Raw genomic sequence first — 19,140 nt, forward strand, 5'->3', positions numbered from 1 at the left:
CCAGTGGGTGATAAGTTTGTTTTACTCTTTTAAACAGTACCCTTGAAATTACCCTGTCAATAGTGAACCATTTCTCCACAGTTGAAAAGATGTTCTGCTTTGGTCAGAACTGATCCTTCTCTCTTAAAAGCTTTGTCTTGCTAGGATTTCCATACAATTAGAGAGAGAAATATACACCACCAATATGTGATTCAGCCCCCAAACTGTGATGTTCCCAAAAGCAGCTATGGAGTGGGTAGTTAAAATTTATGTGAAGCCAAGTCCTGTCCATACTGCTTTTGAGCTATTCCACTCTTTGCTATTCATGGCAGGGCAGGTATGAAATTACCCAGGCACAGAGATTCTGCTTTTTTCTTTCTTGCTCTTTTTAGAGAAGCTCATACCTTTGTTTTCCTCTCTTCACCTGTTTCAAAGCAGTTTTAATATTACTTCCAGTGCACATTATTTGAGAAAATTATGTTTTGGGTTTTTTTGTGTGGAAACTTATGAAAAATACCACTTTGCTTACAGATGTGAATGTTATGTGTTTTATTCAATAAAAGGAACACTGTATGCCAGCAGCAAGAAAGCTTGGCAATATAGAACTTTGTATTATAAATTGTAGTTTAGGTTTGGTCAAACAAAAATGAAATAAACTTAACACATTCATACAGAGTGTAATTGTCTTGCAGGTGTCATAAAACAATTCTGTATCAGGAAAAAAATCTAATTAATCAGACTCATCTCTCTATTCTATACAATATTCATAGATTTCTTTTGAATTACTAAAACAAGTCATTATAATCTCTCAGATCAAATACAGATCACTTTAGTAACAAGCTATGAAATATCTGTAATGTTTAAGATAACAAAGCTTATTAATTTGTTACAGAAAATATGATATATTAATTTCTATATGGAAAAATACTTGTCTTTTTTTCTCCTGTTGGAAAGAATTTCTGTATCTTTCCTACCAATAAAGTAGGAAAATAAGTAAACTTATCTGGAATAAATAAGTGATATTGGTAGTTACAGCATTAATAATTATAGTAACTGACAGTTTCACGTGTATTGAAACTTTATATAAAAATGCTTTTAAAATATTCCATTTTATATAGACTAAACATTATTCATGGGTGTACTAGAGCCTAAAACCAGCTGTTAAAATACTTTTAAAACTGCTGTTAAAATACTTTTAAAACTATTTTAAAAATTAATTTGGATCATAAATATACAAAGCTGTTCTGATTTTTCCTCTGAATTATAATAAATCATAGGTTATGATTCAAAAGCAATATATAACCTGCAGTTCACTAATTAAGAAAAGAATTTTATTTTTTTATGAAGGTTTATGGGGTTTTTTTGCTTTTTTTTTTTTTTCAGAACTATCATATCAACTTGAATGTTTTAACTTTAATTTTTCTTTTTCTGCTGAGATAGAATGGTAATTTTAGCAAGTAACAGATTAATGGTTTTCTTCCCCTCGTCCCCCCCAGAGGACATTTGCGAAGAGCTTACACTAATATAGGTCAAACTTTGAACTAAAATAACTCAATAGTATCCTTTTAAGGAAGGATGGTAGTCATCCTTTTGTTTTGCTAATGATATTTAGTAGTAGCACATTACTGGAAGGTATGAAAATTTGCAAAGATTAAGAGTATTATTCAGATTCACATTTCACTGTAAAATCAGGTTTTCTCTTTAAGCACAAATCTTCATGCCAGCCTGCTCTATTTCAATGCATGGGGGAAAAACTTTATCTGTCAAATAAGTTTCCTAACACAGCTTAAATCAAATGTCAGAATAAAGTTTGTACTAGTTCTCTTTATAGACATATCTTTATGATCTTGTTTAATACTCAGAGGAGATTTACAAATAAATAGTTAAAAGAAAATGATATCTATTTTGCTCAGCCAGCAGTCTGAAACTCAGAAAGTGCCCCTCAGCATGAAAAAAAAAAAAAGGTATTTTAAAATAAAATTTTACTTTATAATTGCAATATTTGAGTCTCCTGCTTCTCAGCCATCTTGCTGATAAGATACTGGCAGAATGATGTCCTGTGTCACATCCTATTGAAAAAAATCCTGCTTTTAATATTGCACTGTCAGACATAGATGTTTTGAATTTCCTTCTCTGCATAGCTAACTGGACAGAGGAGTATGGTTTTGTGTGCACAGAAAAACAGTGACACATTTTAATTGTGACAGTTAAGTTATATACATGAATAATTTATATTAAGATGTGAGGACCACTTACAAAAGATTATTTGAATAATGTTATTTTGACCTTTCTACTTGGGAAAACAGAAGTCAAGTCTTGGTGTAATCATGAATTTCCCAACTGTATTTCAGTATTTTATAATAGAGAGAAGGTTTACATAGTACATTTTAGAGATGTCTGCAATCTTTGACCTTCCTGGCATAACACAGATGCCCAGCAAATGAATTCTAATTCTCAGCAGGGTTTATTAACTTAAACCTGGCACCGTACATTTGAGGTCAGATAGATTTGTCATAAGTTTTAAGCTTAGGCAGAGCACGCTCATGTATGTTCTGGAAATATCCTATTATCATACTCTGTTCTGGTAAGCCTTGGTCCTTCTTCTTGCCTGTTTAAAATGTTCACTGATGTATAGTGTCAGAATTAATCCTGCTGGAATAATTCTGCTGCATTCTCTCTAGAGCCGGGTGTGTGTCAGGTAGCTTGTAACTCTGGTTGGCTATCGAGGTTTTTATGATAAGCCAAGTCTTAGGGCTAACATTAGCACTATAAATCAGTGCTTATTTCTTCTACTTTGGAAGGCTGTAGGTTTGAGGTTTGGGTAGTCATGTCTCAGTTAGGCTGATGTTCCTAAATGGTTCTTAAGACAGAGAAGGCAATGTGGGTTCTGCAATGAGAAGTCCAAAGAATTTTTTTTTAAAGTTTTGTGAAAGCTACTTTAATTTTTTAGATACTTATGACTTAGGTTCAGAATGCCTCAACATTATTAGACTTTTTGATAATCTTTGTGAGGAATAATGATGTTCAGAACTCTCTTGCTATTATCTCTTGCTTCAGAACTCTTCAGAACTCTCTTCAGAGCTCTCTTGCTATCTCTAACATATGTTTGTTGAGGAACTGTAGCTTCCATGCCCTACTCTTTTTCTAAAGAGATTGTATATCTCACCAGTTATCCTGTTGTCTCTAGCTTGCCAAGTGCCTTCTTTTTTTCTTTAATGCAAACACTTTCACCAAAATTCTAGCATTATGAATAGTCAGTGTAAAAGGTTGAGGATTTACAATCTGAATACCTTCACTGGTAGCACAGTGATTCACTTCTGTTTATAAACAAGTATATCAGTTAATTCTGATTATATTATATAATTCTGATATCACTGCAACAAAAAAATTGGGAAAAATATAGCTGTCTGCAATAGCAAGTTAATGAGAATATTGTTGGTCTTGGAAAGCTATACACTCTAGTTAACAAGGCCTCAGAAACATGATTTCATGAAAGTTGCCTGCTGAGCATGTCACAGATCTTCCAGTTTCTGATTTTGCAGAAAGCTTGGGAGCAGGCTTGGAGGCTTGAACCACAAGCCTGCCAAGGAGCTTTCCAGCCCTTGTGTATGGACAACATTCTAAATGGACAGCTCCTAACTGTAGGTGAATTTATTAATATAGCCAGGGTGTTCCTGTATTCTGCTTTGATTGCTCATATATTTACCTAAATGCTTACTTCGAGCTTTTTCTTCTCTTGCTGCCCTGTCCAGATGTTTGATAGTTTTGTTGTGGGTATTTTCAACAAATAAGGCATGAGAACCAGTTTTGCTTCATTTATTGTTTGTTATATTCACCTATTATATTCACCTATTTTACTCTCAGTCTTTCAGATCTTACTTGCTGTTGGATTGTAGCTAATTGTTCACCTATTTCTGCTAGAGGAAGACTAAGTAATTAAAGCCACAGTGACTAAAATGATGGATTTATTTTAAGCAATTAACCCTCATCTAAAGAATTAGCTTAAGACTCTGCAAGCAAAAACACTAATAGGAGCTCTGCCTAATATACTTAATTCCTTCAGTCTGGTGATCCGTGCAGTTAGCTGATGCATGTAACCTGAGGGAGATAACAGCCTCAAGTAAGATCACAGAGAGGAAAGCATGATTCTTTGTTATGTGAAATATTTGTCATCAGTAAAGTGATTTGGACTGCTACAGATTGAAACCTTCTCTTCTTTTAGTTACCTAAAGATATGATCTTGAATTCCTGCAGCAAGGCATGATAATACAGAATTCTTTGTTAATTTAGAGAATGTCAAGTATTTTGCAAGAAACAGAACTGTGAGGAAGACATTGGGGTCTGTTACTATTTCTTCAGTCACCCCATGATTTTTTTCTCTTTTCAGTGCTAAGTATTGTTTTCCACACTCAGTATTATCCATGAACAAAGCATTAGTATTGTATGAAACAAGCTGTTGCCAAAAGAAAATCAAATCACTGACTTGAACAAGCACAAACTTTTGAGGGAATTTTGTAACACTGGTGCTTCAGGTTGTGCAGCATATATACTTTGTTGTAGTTAGTAAATATAGCTCATTTAACTTCTTAGATAAGAACTTGTAGACAGACACCCTCAAATTATTGCAGACACTTATTTGTGCCTTCAGAAAGGCAGATAAACAGAAAACAGACATATCACACATGGCATAAAACTCAACAGATTCATAGGTCAGATTTAGATGTCAAATAGATTCTGATGTTCATTAGGCTAAATGTCTGCTGGCAAAGAGTCAGGCAGATAAAAAGCAAGCACATTTCCAGCGCTGTTTTGTCTTTTCCCACCAGTGGAATTTGAAACAAAACATTCTCTTCTTTTTAACCATAAATCTACAAGTCATATATCACTAATTTCAGAGGATGCTTCACTAGTGTCAAGCAGATAAGAAGCAATGTTTCCACAGTCTAAAGTGTCGAACTTTCTGGAAAGCTGTCCTTCAGTCCTACCTGTCTTTTGAGCATAGCAAGTATTACTTCCCATCCAGTGTCCAGGCCTGGTGAATACCATTCTTGTAAACCTATGCACATTTTGGGTGGTATTAGGAGTTACTCTGAACTGCAAACTGCCTGAAAGATAAACATTGCTATATTAAGCTTTAGAGGACCAAATCTAATTTGTACACATAATCTCAAATTTTAACTCAGTGAAACATTTGCAGGGCCCTCAATTTTTTCTTGATTTTGCACCTAAAAACTTCAGTAAGAAATATACCATCAGTTTCAGTGGGACCATTTTCAGGCTTGTAATACACCTTTATAAATTTCTGCTTTTAGTTCTTTATGGTAGACATACTAATGAAATGATCTTGATAATGATACAGAAGTAGATAAGCAAAATTGCATTGTTTTCAGTACTAAATGTAGCCACATGGACCATCACTAGTATAATATTTTTCTTTTTTTTTTTTTTTTTTTTCCTTTTTTCCAATACTTTCAAATGAAGAAGTTGTCTGCTATTATGAAAACTTGGGTTTGATTCTACAGTCAGAGTGTGTAGAAAAATGTGTACTTTCTGAACATGACCCTGCGGACAACTGTTATTGTAATTTAATCTATCCAGAAGGCAGATGGTTACATCTGAGCTGATCATCCTAGTCTTCTTTTGTCATAAAGAAAGAAATTAAGCTCTTCTTGAATGTGTTTCCTCTGATCAGTTTTAGACTTCTGCTTCAGAATGAAATTAATCATGTCCTATGAGTGTTAATTCATCTCTGTTTATTACAAATGGCTTAAGTGCAGACATATCAGACTGAAGTGTCTGATTTATGTCTGATCATAGAAACCTTACCTCAGATTTCCAAAATAATATGTACATTTGAAGCTTAGAACACTGCAGTACCTAGAAAAGATGGATTCAAATTGTATATTTAATCTCACTGTTGGCATTTTTTACCTTCTTAAATAATATTAATTTTTTTAACAGTTTTAATTAGTGTGTAGATAATTTCTTTTCTTTAAAATAGGCAGTCTAAATAAGTAGTGAGATATGAATAATACAGGTCAAAGAGACATTGGGGGCCTCTTATAGACCATAGTCTGTCAACAAAAAGCATTAACATCATGCATTCCAGCCATCTTTATAATAAGAGTATTAATTATGTAGCCAGGTCCAAAAAGATGAATAATTAATCCATCTGTCTACCTATCTACCTATCTACCTACCTATCATCAGTTTACTAAATTGAATTCTTCAGCTCATTCTGTAAGTTTTGTAGAAAATGAAGACTTGACTCAGGGAATTAAAAAGTAGTCTATAACTAGATCCATGGAGCTTGAAAAAATCCTCCTTCATTGCACTTCATCTTTTAATGAGAGTCATAAATTATTTTTTCCTTGTGCTGATTTCTATTCTAAACTTTAAAGTATCAAGGTTGAAAATCAGGGTAGTTTGCTACCCTGATTATTTTGTTAGCTCTGGTACCATATACAAATGCTTTCTTTTGCTTCCATTGTCTCAATTTTAGAAACATATTAAGGAAGAATAGCACATTCCATGTAAGTTGCTGCACAGAAATTCACAAACAGGTTTTATTTAAAAAAAAAAATAATCTAATTTATTGGCATCTTTGAATAGGGTTATTTTTACATCCTGTTGAACAGAATGGCTGTTTTCTACCTGAGTGGTGATTGGAGTCCCTGTTGTAAGGGCCCTTTCAACAGTATGTTCAGTCAAATAGTCTGAGACTTTCCAGAATGTCCTAATGAATTTTTTTAAGCCAAACAGTTGATGCCACAGTGTGACCACTTCTGTAGTGAAATGAGGTAACCAGGTGCCACTAATTGCCAGGGAGTGAGCATGAGCTTGTGTCAAGCCCACCTGTGCCTAATTAGGGTGGGCCCCCACTGCGCAAGAGCAGGACCAGGGGGCCAATAAAAGGTAAGACCTAAGACACAGGCTCAGCTCACACTGGAACTCACAATCTCAGCATGCTTGGCTTCAAGTGCTGCTTTCAGCACTGCACTACCTTTATTGCTCCACTAGAGCTCATCGCCGTCAGGGTGAGGTTTGAGTAGTGCAGCCGGCTAAGCACGTAACGACACACCCCAAGCAATGCTGAGGGCCGCGGGTTTGAGACTCCTCAAAGCCAAGCATGCTGAGATTGTGAGTTCCAGTGTGAGCTTAGCCTCTGTCTTAGGTCTTTTATTGGCCCCCTTGTCCTGCTCTTGCACAGTGGGGGCCCACCCTAATTAGGCACAGGTGGGCTTGACACAAGCTCATGCTCACTCCCTGGCAATTAGTGGCACCTGGTTGCCTCATTTCACTACACACTTCGGAAGATGCATGATTCTTCTCTCTTGTCTTAAACTGTATACAAAACATCTCCTGTCTGCCTTGACTATATAGAAGACTTCCATGTGATCAAAGCTGCACAAACAGGAACAGTTTAAATTGTTTTGTATTAAAAACAATTCTACATCAGTAGTTGGTGGTTTCTTAAACTGCTTGATTCTCCACCCAAGAGAACCAACATAACAAGTGCCCAAATAATACCTAACAACTGGCCTGTACACAGCTAGGGGGAATATCTGTGAATGTCCAAAACTCTCACTTATACACAGTTAATCCAATGCTTTTTTTGACAATGTATAGATGTTCAGTTAATTGTCTTGTCTCAAGTCAGACCACTGTTTCAAATCAGTGCATTGTCTCATCTAGTGCATCAGAAACTAACTGGGGAATTTCCAGACTGAACAGGAAAGTGATGAGTAAGAACACTGTGGAACAGGCCTCATACCCAGCCAAAACCAGTTTATTAGTACTTATATGTATTCTCAAAACATAGCTAAGGTGGTGTTCAGATTGCATTGGTACTTCCAGTCCCATTGGTGTGGCCAACTTTTTCTAAATGTGAATGACAATAAAAACCCATGGCAAACAAATTTGTATAAATTATATACTCCATTCTATTTGTTTTATGTGTCATTAAATACTTTTGGGAAAAAAATCATTTTTATTGTTCCTACACATGTTGTTTCATGATAATTGTTTCTGTTGCAGAACTAATTAAATATCATTGTGAAGTTCTCTCCTTTCAATGTAATTACCTTTTAATGAAATGAATACATATTTCTCACTCTTACTGGGTAACATTTAGCTACTTTTTCTATTTCTCTCTTTTCCATTTACTGCTACAATACACTTTGCACTTACATGACGCTAATAACACCGGAATCTTAACAAGATTAACAAGCAAAAATATGCAAACTATTTTATACAACTGGATAATCACAGGGTACTAGAAACTAGATTTGAAGAAGGTAGTCTCAGGTTTATTTGCCTGAGTATTCACACATCCTGCTTTTCTCAAAGAAAACTGAAACTATTAATTCAATAGTTAGACCAAGAAGTGCTTTCCTTAAGGAGGTAGAATCAAGAAGGCTCTTCTAAGGTCAGACATCTGACTTCCTTACTGACCTGTCCCCTTCACTGCACACAGAATCACAGAATCATCCAGGTTGGAAAGGACCTCTGAGGTCATCTAGTCCAACCCTTCATCTACTGCTGCCATGGTTACCAGACCATGGCACTGAGTGTCACATCAGTCTATTCTTAAAAACCTCCAGGGATGGAGAATCCACCGCCTCCCTGGGCACCCCATTCCAATGTCTGATTACCCTCTCTGTAAAGAATTTCTTCATTAATATTTAACCTAACTTGCAAACAAGTTTCTAAACTTATCATAAGCAAAGCTGGATAGCTGAATATCATGAGACAGATTATAAGGGTACCTCCTGAAAATATTTCAGATTACAGTCCTCAGCCTATGGTACTCTGAAACAAACCATCTTAAAATTACACAGGTATGGGTCTTGACATTGGAAGTCAACAAACAACAGTATGATCTTTTTTCAGTGATTTCCCTAAACCCTAAAGACCTGAGAAATTAGATGAATCAGAACCCACTAGGAAGGAAAGAAAAAAAAAAAGTGAGAGATAATTCAATAGATTAGTCTGGGATATTAAGGGATAAGAGCAATTAACTGGGCAATGATTGTTACCCACATGTTCTTAGTGTAGTTAGTTAAAAATCTGTGTCATCCTATGAATCCAGGGGGTATGTTCTGGAGCTGACATGTAAAATTAGGACCAACTCACCTACCACCCAAAGACACTTTTGAATAATTTATGAAATATACAAGTGTGGAAACAAGATATATTTATGTGTAACAGCATACTAGGCCACTAAATCATGCTGAATTTGTTCTTGTAGGTTTCTTTCTCAGTAAATAATCAGATCATAAAGCTGTGCAATAATTTGTACCAAAGTGTTATTACATTACTGTCTTGTAAGAAATGAATTAAAATTTGCTCCACCTCACTGGTTTAAGTATTGTTTTTTGGTTATCTTTTGAGAAATAAATGGGTGCAAATATGTGTATGAAACAACAATCCACTGTAATAGCATTTTTAAGTAGATACAAGTAGAGAAGTACACAAGAAACTTCTGGAGTCCCTTCTAAGAAATGAATAGAGCTTTTGTCAAAACCAGCTGCCTCTTCTGAAGTCATGTTACCTCCACATTTTTATAAAAAGTGATAGGCATAGCTGTAGGTATTCTGAATAAAATAACTCAAAATCTTTGAGAGGGCTGCATAGTTCCCCACTAGTAACAAACCTTTTATTTCTAATTTGGCTGAATACAACAGAGGCAGAAAAATCTGTCTTTTACAGATCTGATACAGAATTATATTAATTCTTTATGTCTCAGACTGTCAGACTGTTTAAAATTTAATAATCAGGAACGTAGATGAGCAGTTGAAGGCTATTATTTCAGGACAGCAATACTGAACGACCACTAAAATATATTCTAAAGTTATAAAAAGAGATTATTTTCTGTCTCCTTATGAAAGAAGTATTTGATATTTCTCAGTCTGTACAAAAACCTGCACAAATCATTAAATCCCCATCAGGAAAATCTCTAACTGGTTCTTTTTGTGAGGCCAAATGTCCAGGTCATAACCAAACTACTTATACTTTCTATATAAAATGTTATACTGATTGAGGGACAATTATAGATAATATATGCAGAAACAGTGTTTGGAATTTAAACATTATTCTGGGCTACTTTTCTTATAGTTTTAAAGTAGATTACTCTAAATCTGTATCATCCCTTTTACACATGTATAACAGTACAGATATCTGTGGAGTTTCAGCTGCTAGGATTTGGAATAATACTCAAGCCAGATAGTGTTTTCATTTAACAAGTACATTAAATGTGCATAGAGGAGTCATAAAAATGTCTGTAAAGCTCTTGCCATTGTAATTGTAGTGTGGTCTGAGGATATGGTATGATACCTAGGCAGAAAGAGTTTATACCACCTGGCTGTCTGTTTGTGTACATTTTACACACACTATATCAGCTAACTTAGAGTAGAAAGCTACAGCTTGCAACTTAGCAAGAGCATACCAAATTAGGGTCTTTGTGTCTATATACAGTGTGTGAGTAAATTTAGCAGCTCATTATCTTTCTAATATATAAGTTACATGGTTATTCCCTTTTTCTTTGCTGGAAACTGCAATGTACCAAAAGAGAACTTGACCCCAACATTTGATGAACAATATTTTTGCAAAGTTTCTTCCTCTTCAAAAGCTCCTCTTGTCAAAAAGATGCAGGTAATTTGCATTTATTGAAGGAGACCTCACTTGGGAGTGAAATGTGAGGAGGATGTCAGAACATAGATAAGAAAAATTTCCTCTTTGCTTTCCATTTTTAGATCCAAAGAAAACATCAATAATACCACTTTTCATGCTGTGCTTCTTTCAATTTGTGCAGTTGGATGCATTTAAAGCATATTTTGGTAAATTCAGAGAGCTTCTAAGCAGAAGGAGATGCTGAACCTGTGCTGGACTGTGCCACAACATGCAGACCGGCATCCAATGTGATGCATTTCATTAATAAATCCAGGAAAGAAGGTAAATGAGAAGATCTGGAAAAAAGGCAACTGGGATGTGCATGAAGAATATGGTGTCATGATTGTCATGTGGATACAATGTTGCTATTTAATCCCAGCTCACTCATTTTCCCCCAAAATTTATTTCAATATGTCTTGCAATCTTAACTGTTTCAGTGCTCACCATGTCCTGCTGAATGCAACCATGCAGGATTAACAGATGTAAAGCAACCCTCATCTTCCTCATATTTTAATACCTGGTACAAAAAAACCCCAAAAACATCAGTGTTATTGAAAGCAATGACATATTAAAGACAAACAACTTCAAACAGGATAGAATTTGCATCTCCACTACTCATTAGACAAGCCTGAGAGCATCCTTCTTGGCATCTACCCTCAGGCAAATATTTTTTTTCCATGCTCACACTAAGGCCCAGGATCAACAATGTACAAGTTTTTTCACATCCTTCACACAGATTCAGCCCCATGAAATATCAGTCTTCAGTTTTAACTTCAGACAGCTGCAGTTGGTCAACCAGTAGCCACAAGAGATGGCCATCTCGCTAAACGCCAGCAAGTTCACCAATTCACTTCCAATGCAAAATTCACTATGGCACGCAACAGGAGCTTTTCAGGCCTGTAAAAGTGTGTTGGGTTTTGTGGTTTGGGTTTTTTTTTTGGTTTTTTTGGTTTTCTTAAATTATTACTTCCAGGTATAAACCCTTTCAGGATAGAGATTTATGTAAAGACATATGCAAGAGAAACTCTCATGGTGTTTACTTTTCTGGAGACTTTCAAAACCCACCTGGGTGTGTTTTTGCATAACCTACCCTAGATGACCCTGCTCTGGCAGGGGTGTTGGACTCAGTGATGTTTCAAAGTCCTTTCCTACCCCTAAGATTCTGTGATTCTGTGTGATTCTGTTATTTACAACCTGATAATGTCACTTGAGCCCAGGAATCACCAGCAACTCACCAGATGCTGCTGAACCTTACATTGCTGTGCTGGTTTGGAAGACCCCCTATTCAAGATCCCTGCTGTCATGTTTCTTCAGAGACCAATCTGTCAAAACAAGACTTGGGGAGGGGAAAAACAGTGAATTAATTGCTTAATATTTTTATATGATTATTGTTGGAGTAACTTTGAATACAACAAAACATTTTTCTTCAGTGTCTGAATATACCAGGGCAGAGCCAATATATGTGTTACACATTTAATTTCTCTCCACATACAGGCTTTTACTCACCACAACCACTCAATATTAGAAAAGGAAAGAGGCAGGGGATCACAGCTGTTTTCACTCATGGTCTTATAGAGAAATAATCATTTATGTATTTTTTATTATATATTGCATCGTGGTTCCATTAAAGTAAGGAAATTCACTGTGCCTATGAACACAAGTAGCACTAAAATTTTTATTAAGTAGAACTATACTTACACTGTGTATTAACTTAATTCTAATTCTGAAGTCTAACTTCTGTTCATGAAATGAGAATTTCAAGAGTTCTTTTTCAGACTTGAAAATTCTTTGCAACTTCTTATGCCAATGTAGCATTTTAGGTTTTGCTAAATGTTTCCATGCAACTGCAAAATAAAAAGTTATTTATTTCAAGAACTTTTTTTCCTCAGTGAAACAAAATTTATTTTTCATTTTTTCATATTCCTGTTGGTATGTGCACATTTCCATTTGGACCACAATTCTCAGCTTCATTAGTACTTCTCTCCCATTTCACAACCTGTTAATTGGCTACTCAGGCAGAAAAACACCACCCTGTATGTAGTCTCTGTAGACTGAAAATTAGCCTGCTTGTAGTTTTGTGTTCTCATGGGAGTTACCAATTCACTGGTTGCAGAAAAGACTGCAGGACTAACAGGAGTAATCGGTGATCACTGAGAAAAATAATTTCATGTAATATCTGCAACCTCTACTTCAGATGCATTCAATGCATTTTGCCTGTTTCCATACAGCCCAGTGGGCCAATCTATTTCTGAAAGTAGCACGGAGTTGCTTGAGCCATATATTTCAAAGCCACAAGACAGTATTTCTTTCAACTAATTTTAGTCATTTACCATGTAAACTTCTTCCTATGAGGTAGTTACTCTAAGCTTCCTTTATACTGGAGATAGTTGAACACTTAGAGATAGGATTCATCTGACCTATGTTAGACATCTGTTTTAGGATAAATCTGTGGCTGCTCAGATTAATCCTATCTAATGTGACTTTGTCATAGAGAAGTAAGACTATTAGAGACTTAGGAATAAATGTAAATATTCCTAATGGTTTTTCTCCAAGCCTCCTTTGATGAATACAGAAAATTAGAACTTATAATGTCTTATCTGACAGAATATGCTAATACCAGAAAAATGGACAAATCAGACTCTGGGTTAATCGGGGTTCCCGAGGTAGTGCAGGACTTGGTACTCTATTAAATTTGTTTTTGATTTCCACTTGAGTTACTCCTCAGAATGAACATAAAAATACTATTAATATAACTTTATGTCTTGGATTTTTTTTAAGGACAGATTCAATACAAATAAGTAAGGATCTTCAGTTATATTTAACATTCCTTATGAGGGATTTGAGTAAATGACTTGACCTCTTAATCAAGGATTTTATGAGTCTGAGGAGTTGATGACTACATTTCTTAAAATTCATGTTGACAATTTAGAGAACTGAAGGATTTCTTCCACTGGTATTTTAAAATTGAAATTCTGATACTCCAAAGAAATACCTGTTATTATATAAATATGGAAGCAATATTTCTTTACTATTTCCTGTTAAATCTAAATTTCCTCTTTAATAAACAAAATTATATCATATCCATTTAAAAAAAATTAAAGCTAACCATAAAACTGGTATTTAGCTAGTCAACAGCTCAGTTTCTCTAGTATTGGGAAGCTATCGAGATGTTCTAATACAAGACATGCATTTTATCCAACTCTTGTTTTCAAACAGTTGCCGTAACTATAAATTTTTTCATATATATATTTCCTACTTAAGTTTCATGCACAGCAGCAATAAATAGCTGTTATTTGAGAAAAGCTACGAGCTGATACAAATACTGTAAAAAGTTTAATTTTACTTAATGCATTCAGTGAAGGACTAATATTATCTGTTACATAGGACTCATGTACAGAGTTTGAGGTAAGTGTGCTGCATCCTCTAGTCACTTCATTATAAAGGTTGGGTCATATTCTACTGTTTACTTCAAGGTCATTAATGTCTAAAGAGAACAGGTTTTTTTTGTTGTTGTTGTTGATGTAATGGTCTGTTCTTGTGTCAGTCTTCATGTGTCTAGTGCTGGAAGGTTTTATCACTGCAGCCCCTTCTACAACTTTCTCTAGCCCTCTCACTGTGCAATAACCTTTGAAAAAGCAGAGCTCAAGATCTCACCAACATTCTCTAAAATAAAAAGAAGTCTACAGACCATTATAACTGTTCTTATTCGATCTGAAACAGGAAGAAACAATCAACCTATCTGTAAAACTCAGAAATATTCATCATGGTTTTGGTTCTCAGTCAGAGACAGAAATCCATCTGCAAAATTGAGTGAGATGACTGGGAGAAGTGGAGCTTGTTTTATAATTTTTCTCCAGCATGTTTGCTGTTAGGCTAATATTTTCTGCTTGATGCCCAGAAGTTGGATTTTGTAGACACTCTTCAATAATCAGCTATTCTGACTACATTAGGTAGCCAGGCATTCTGCTCAGAATTCTGAGTATTTCTAGGTAACTAGACATATATAAACAACATGCCACAAGGTATCGAGTTTTTTCAATCTTTTTTGCAGAAATAGGTTTTCTTACCTCTATTTTAATTTGTTCCCCACACTGTATTGGGAAGATCCTGTAGAAGAAAGTAAAACTCTCCACATGATTATATTTCTATAATTTCATGTACAAGAGAAGAAAGAAGAGTTGTGTTTGTGAAGGAACTGTTAATAGAAGAATCTTCTGACTTATGCATTTTACTCTGTAACAAACCCATAAGCCTTCCAACCATGCTTTCTCCAGCTTCTGTCCTTCCCCTCCTTTTTTCTTTTCACATATGTAAATGTAATTTATTTTCTTATTACATGCAATTTATAAACTTGGATTAATAGTTATTGAAATTTTGTTGAAAACAAATCTTTCTCTTGACCATTAGTTTAGTGAAAAAATACCTAAGAAAGACAATTGCAGTCACCAATGGCATTTTAAAAGGAAAATTAACTGATGAAAGTTAAATGATTAAATTTTATGGAGATAAAGACCCCAGGCCCTTCACTGGCAGTCTAAGTATATGATAACGGACTATTTTGTACGGACTGGAAACTGCTCTGAAAATTTAACTTCTGCTGTATACTCTGCGTGGTTTTACACACTCAGAAGATCTGAGTGGCCAAAAGAAGAAACAAACTGCATAGAATCACAGAGTCATAAATGGTTTTTGGTTGGAAGGGACCCTAATGATCAGATAGAAAGCCAAGAATTGATTATTGGTCTAATTTAACTCTAAGGTCTAAGATACAATAATAATCAGTATACAACAATAATCAGTATAGTAGTACAGTAATAGTAAGTAAGTAATACAGTCAATATTATTTATGCTTACACTTCCTCTGATACTCTAGGTCTCTAAGGAAGGCTCCAAGGCAGAGGAGGGGACAGGTGGACTACATGATCAAATACCTAACCATAAGCCTCAAGCAAAGATCTTGGGACTGTTCTGTTGGTGAGAAGATTTCTTATTTCTGTTTCCTTGGGGATAGATAACTTCAGGACACACCTGGGTTTTTTTTATACTTTTTCTAACATACTTCATGGAACTTCTGCTACTTGCTACATGTAGATTCATTGTGTATGGTGTGTTTGCATATGTTGCACCTTATTCTACTCACCCTTTAGGCTGGTTTTCTTCTAGTTATCATGTCTGCCTTTCATTAGCCATGAATAAGTTACCATTAGTGATCCGTTCATAGCCTTGGAGATAGCACCTTGTTAGTACTGCCTATTTAAAAACTATAGTTATACCACACAATTATACAAACCTAAGGAAAACTATAGAAAATTAGGCAATAACAACGTGATTGCTTGATGTGTTGTTGTTGTTGTTTGGTTGTTTTGTTTTGGGGTTTTTTTTGGTTTTTTTGTTTGTTTGTTTTTTTAAGCTAAATAAGCCAAATTAAAGCTCCAGAAAGGATAAGGCAAGTTCAAAAGATGAAAAGTCTCATATTCAAGGTTTTGCCAAGTTAATACAATAATACTGTAATTCTTGACTGTTACAATCACTGGCACTTGTTTATGCATTAAGCTACAAAAAACACTCTGGAAGTTTATTTCATGAGTCAGTTGTTATCATTTGTCTGCTTCTAAGATGAAAAAGTTCTCTTGGAACTTTTGCAACTTGGAAAAGAGGAATAATAGAGAGCCTTTACTAATGATAACATTTCTCATAATCTTACCATGGGGGAATTAAAAAGGAATCATAATTTATTGGTTATAAAATCATGGAATCATTTTGGTTGGAAGGGACATTAAAGATCATCTAGTTCCAACCCTGCCAGGCATACCTCCTTCTAGACCAGGTTGCTCAAAGGAAAGCCCAACCTGGCCTTGAAATCTTCAAGGGATGGCCATTCTCAGCTTAATTGGACAACCTATGCCATTGTCTCACCACTCTCACTAGAGAATTTATTCCTAATGTCTAACATAAATGTACCCTCTTGCAGTTTTAAGCCATCATCCTTCGTCCTGTCACTGGCACCCATGCCCGTGTAAAAGGTTGCTCCCCAGCTTTCCTATAGGCTCCCTTCAGGTACTGGAATGTTGCAGTAAGCTCTCCATGAAACCTTCCCTTTTCAAGGCTGATCAACCCCAACTAGCTCAGTCCTGTCTTCGTAGCAGAGATTCTCCATCCCTCAGCTCATCTTTGTGGCTCTCCTGGACTTTCTCTGACAGTCCATCTTCTGTTTAGGCTCCAGAATGGTGTCTGCACAGTACTCCACAGTACTGTACTCCACAGACATAGTACTCTACATGGTGTCTCATAAGAATAGAGTAGAGATGGAGAATCACCTCTCTTGACCTGCTGGCCACACTTCTTTTGATGGAAACCAGGATATGGTTGGCTTTCTGGGCTGCAAGCACACGTTCCTGGCTGAAGTTGAGCTTGTCATCAACTAACACCCCCAAGTTCTTTTTCCTTGGGGCTATTCTCAATCCATTCACCATCCAACCTGTATTTGTGCTTGGGGTTGCCTGTACCCATCTGCAGGATCTTGCACCTCACTTTATTGAACTTCATGAGGTTAGTGTGGGCCCAATCCACAAGCCTGTCAAGGTCCCTCTGGATGGTATCCCTTCCCTTTAGTGTGCTGACTGTATCACATAGCCTGTTGTTGTTAAAGTTTATAAAGGGATCAAAACGTTAATGTAAATCAGAATAATTTATAATACTGGAGAGATATACCAGAAAAAAAAAAAAAAAAAAAAAAAAAAAAAAGAAAAAGTTAGGTCCTAGCAATACAAAGACAAAGACAGACAGAGATAACAAAAAAGTTTTTGAGATGCATTCAGCAGGGCTCTTTACCTCATCTCTTAGCACCCAGTGTGTTCTTTTAAATCACAAATATACACATCTTATAAATTATCATTGATTCAGTCTGTCATAAACTGCAAAACTTCCCAAGCTGTGCATGGTTTATGTAGATAATGCACATCCAGTATTTGGGCCTTATGACTTCTGTAGGGGATTTGCTATCTGTTGCCTGAAAGCAGTTTTCCCTGAAGGGATTTTTTTCAGAGGTATGCAATTTTCTTTACACAAGAAAGAAAATCCTAACCAAACAACTGGAGAGGTCTCAAAGAAATGTTACATTTAGAGAAATGTAACTTTCAGTTCTTATTTCATGGCAGAAAAGAGGATGCAGCTTTACAAAATTAATCTCTCACTGCTTCTTCCCTCATTGCAGACTGCAAATATCAAGTTCTGGGGTAAAAGGGTTAAAGGATTTTAATTTTTTCTTAAAGTGTCAGCATTTTTCATGTTTCTTTCTCCCACAGAAGAGAACAGTGGCTCTGCAGACTGAGTCAAATTTAATTTTAACATTCAGGAAAGTAAATTATTACTTTAGATAAAATTTTACAGTGATGTCAGCTAATGGACTTGATTACAACTGAGTCAGCAAATAGTTTTGATTTTTCCTTTACAGTACTTCTACATATATAGAAATAGCTATAAAATGATGATAACTGACAGAAAAAAATATGTCTTCTTTTCTCAATGTGTTAAAATCCAAGTCAGGGAGAAGCCCATCTTGCCTTACAAGGTGAGGTGGTATAATCACATATAATGAGATCTAGGTAGTTTCAAAAATAACCTTTGTATCATAAGTAGTAAAAAAATTAAAAATATGTATAGTATCAAACTTCTCCCCACTGATGAAAAGTGTAACATATTTGTGCATCTGTATGTATTTGAGGTAATTACACTTCTATTTGTGAGCTAGTTGAAAAGTCTGATATTTTTCTTGTAAATGAGATCTGTCCCTTTGAACTTGAGATATAACACCAACCTCTGTAGCATCTCATCTTTTCTCTATAGCCTCATTAGAAACTGTTATAAATTAAATAAAAATTTTAATACTCTGAAAGATTAAAGCTTCAGGAAAGGGTTTCTTTCTTTTGCTTATAGTGAAATAGACCATTGTTCTCTAGGATCCTGATCTTGACTAGCTCCTTCTGTACTCAACTATCCACAAAAGAAGAGTCTATACAAAGACAGTCATTGTCATGACGATGCTTTTCAGAGACCACACTGTAACAAGGACCAAAATCTGAAATGCAGTGTGGAAGTATACACGAGGATGTATTATTCTCATAAGATGACTGAAAAAAAAAAAAAAAAAAAAAGCAAAAAAAAAAGCAAAAAAAAAAAAAAAAAAAAAAAAAAAAAGCAGAGAAATCTAAATAATATTATCAATTTAAGGAGGGTTAAAATAAACAAAGTTCCATTTCAAATTGAAATACTATATAACACAAATCTTTTACCACCAGTTCTTCATTAACCTTGTCACTGAGTCCTTCACATAAATGCATGGTGCATTTGTGGGAACATGGTAGTGTGAGAGCAGTTTTTGCCTGGAACTGAGTAAAAACTTATAAGTGAAAGGAAATACTGCAATAAATTACAGTTAAATTAGTTAATCTTTGATAAAAATTTGCCAGCTGTAGTGAAGAACCACCAATA

Source organism: Calypte anna, chromosome 1, assembly GCF_003957555.1.
Source record: "Calypte anna isolate BGI_N300 chromosome 1, bCalAnn1_v1.p, whole genome shotgun sequence".
Taxonomy (NCBI): domain Eukaryota; kingdom Metazoa; phylum Chordata; class Aves; order Apodiformes; family Trochilidae; genus Calypte; species Calypte anna.